Source organism: Talpa europaea (assembly GCF_964194135.1).
Source record: "Talpa europaea genome assembly, chromosome: 1".
NCBI lineage: Eukaryota > Metazoa > Chordata > Mammalia > Eulipotyphla > Talpidae > Talpa > Talpa europaea.
This window is the reverse complement of record NC_140073.1, coordinates 42,152,153-42,154,958: the sequence shown is the minus strand read 5'-3', so window position 1 is coordinate 42,154,958 and position 2,806 is coordinate 42,152,153.

The following is a 2,806-nucleotide window of genomic DNA, read 5'->3' as shown; positions in this document are numbered from 1 at the left end:
TCGGTGAGTTCTTGGGAAGGGGATCATGAGTGCAAAATCTTCGGTCAGCATGGAGTTGGGGGTGTCTCAACCTGATACATGGCTGTGTGCACCAACGAGGAAGTTCTCAAATCCCATGAAGGTGACACTTTATGGAGGTTTCCTCACACAGGCACATCTACTGTGAGTTCCATTTTTAGCCTCTCCCCCCTCTCTGGAGACTGGAGAGATGCAGGTGGGGACTGAAAATACCAGGCCTGTCATCACGGGGCTTTGTCTTTCTGGTGACCGGCCCATGTCCGGGAGCCATCCAGGAACTCACCCAGAGTCACCTCATTAGAAATGAGTCCCAGGGCAAGATAGGTTTGATTAGGCAGCTTCAGGGGCAGTGCAGGCAAGGACTTCAGGAGAGTTAGAGAAGTGCTAAGCAAACATACTCCAGAGATAAGGACAGTAAATTCTAAGACGTGCTAACCAAACATACTTCAGAGATGAGGTCAGAAATCCAGAAGGGCTAATGGGGGCAGTAAAGTTTAAGAGGCCTTGCACAGGGGAGGTAAAGGCAAACTCTGAGATAGGCTCTGGAAAAATGGGCACATCTGCCCAGAGGAGTAGAGCCACTAGGAGAGAGCGCCAATCACAAAGGAGGATGATGACATTTTAGAATAGAGAAAAAGGGCCTCCCCGGTGGTGCAGCGGTTGAGCACTGGGTTGCGAAGCTGCCCGTGGCCTCTGCAGCGCCAGTTCTATCCCCGGCTTCTCCCCGGCCACCTGAGGAGGGTCCCACATGGTACGCAGACCTCTCCTGCCTCCCGCTGCTCCCCTCAGCAGTGTACTTCGGTCCTTCTGCCTGCTCTGCTCCCCGCTCTGGCTCTGGTGAATTCTCTCACCCTCCCGCGCTTCTGACTGTACCCAGTGCATGTATAAACAAAACAAACAAACAAACAAATAAATAAAACATGCCTCTATTTAAATAAATAAATAAATAAACAAACAAACAAATAAATAAATAAATAAATAAAATAGAATAGAGAAAAAGGTTAAATATCCCCTGGACAGAGGCCCATTTGGGGTCTTTTGCCCCGATTTGGCATTGCTTGCCTTCAAGTCTTTGCTTTTGTTCTTTCTCTTCTAAATAAACTTCTCCTTACTCTCTAAATAAAGATTTGCTTCTCTCAGCTTATTTATCTGAGGGTTTGTCTACAATTACCTTTTGACTGCTTCATGGGACAAGAAATTGTGACTGTTTAATGTTACTGGGGTGAAAAGTAGCAGCAACAGCAGCTGGAATCATGCTAACAGGCACTGGCTTCACAACCACTGTAGAAAAAAACAATAATGATGACACAAAAGGGAATTTATGGGAAATCAAAACACACAAGCTGTCATTACACTGGGAGCAGCTTCTCTTCTGGCCCTTGGGTGAACTGAGAACTAGAAAAGCTGAAGCACTTTTCCTGAGTAAAATGCCCTAATGTACCAGCTCTCCACTCCCAATTTTTTTTCCCTATTCTGTATTGACTAAAAATGAATAGAGGCCAGCAAAATTTCATGAGTTTATTAAATAACCAAGAGTAAGGATTGGAATCTGGGAAAAGCCTCCAGACAGCTCTGTGGAAAGCTGCCTGGATTCTGTTTTTCAGTGAGTTTTATATACTTTTTCAAAGATTTCTGTAGAGTCAAAGAAAAATTGGGTAAGGGTGCAACTAATATATTTATCTGATGTTTTTCTATGCATAGAGGAAAACAAAGATGTAAAAAAAAAACAGAGTTGCAAAATTTATTTCCATCTATGGAGAGCCTTATCTCCTGGTAACTAGAAAGCTATAAATCTTGAAAGTCTGCTTTTCTTTGAAGTTACTGATTTTTTTTTTTTTTCTGAGATGGCCGTCATCAGGTACTACAGCCTCTTTACTGGACTAGGCCTGTACCCCTTAGTTGAGATCTGGGTGAGGGAAAGTAGGGAGCACCCTCTTAATTGTTGCTTTCTTTTGTTTACATGATGTTTCATTATTTTTTGGTTTTCTGCTGTCTTCATTATCCTGTGCTCATTCCACCCCACCATGGTACACACACAGACACACACATCAACATTAGTCTTTTGTTTTTGATACAAGGCAGCAAGGGGCACTAAAACTGGCCAAGGACACTGCCCAAATAGTGTACCGGTCTCTGTCTGAGTTCTTCACCATGTGCACAACTGCAAGACTATTCAGGCTCAGAGAACAAAAACAATGGTTTATTTAACAAACCAGGGAAAAACAAAGAGTTACTGAGGCCAAAAATAGCATTACCTCACCCACAGCAGTGTCCAGTGTTTTCAAGTCCTAAACAAAAGCAGCTAAAATGGCATCTTCCTGCCACTGAGAACACGGAGATCCTCTCCTGAACAATAGGCCACATGTCCAAGATGGTGTCTTCCTGCCTCTGCCAACTTGGAGCACAGGGCAGCCAGACACTAGGCCAGGTTCCAAGTCATGAAGACAACAGAAGACGCAACGGAAGATGAGGGGATGCCCCAGCGCAGCACCAGACATGTGACACTCAAAACAGCAGCTGCAGTGGCTGAACGACTGACTAACAGCCACACTCACGAAGCTCAGCGAGGTCCCTGGCTCTGGACCTTCGCTTTCTCTGCCAGGCTGTGACAGCAGCAAAACCGGGAACAGTTTTGGTGGCTTGGCTAATTACAAAGCCTACAAACTTTTCCTCTCTGAGGTTGGCTGCTGGAGGTCTCCATCTTCAGAGGCCCTCAAAAGCCTTCCAGAAGATTGGCATGGTGGAGGCCAAAATTTGCCAACCCCAAACACCAAAGAGCAGAAAACAA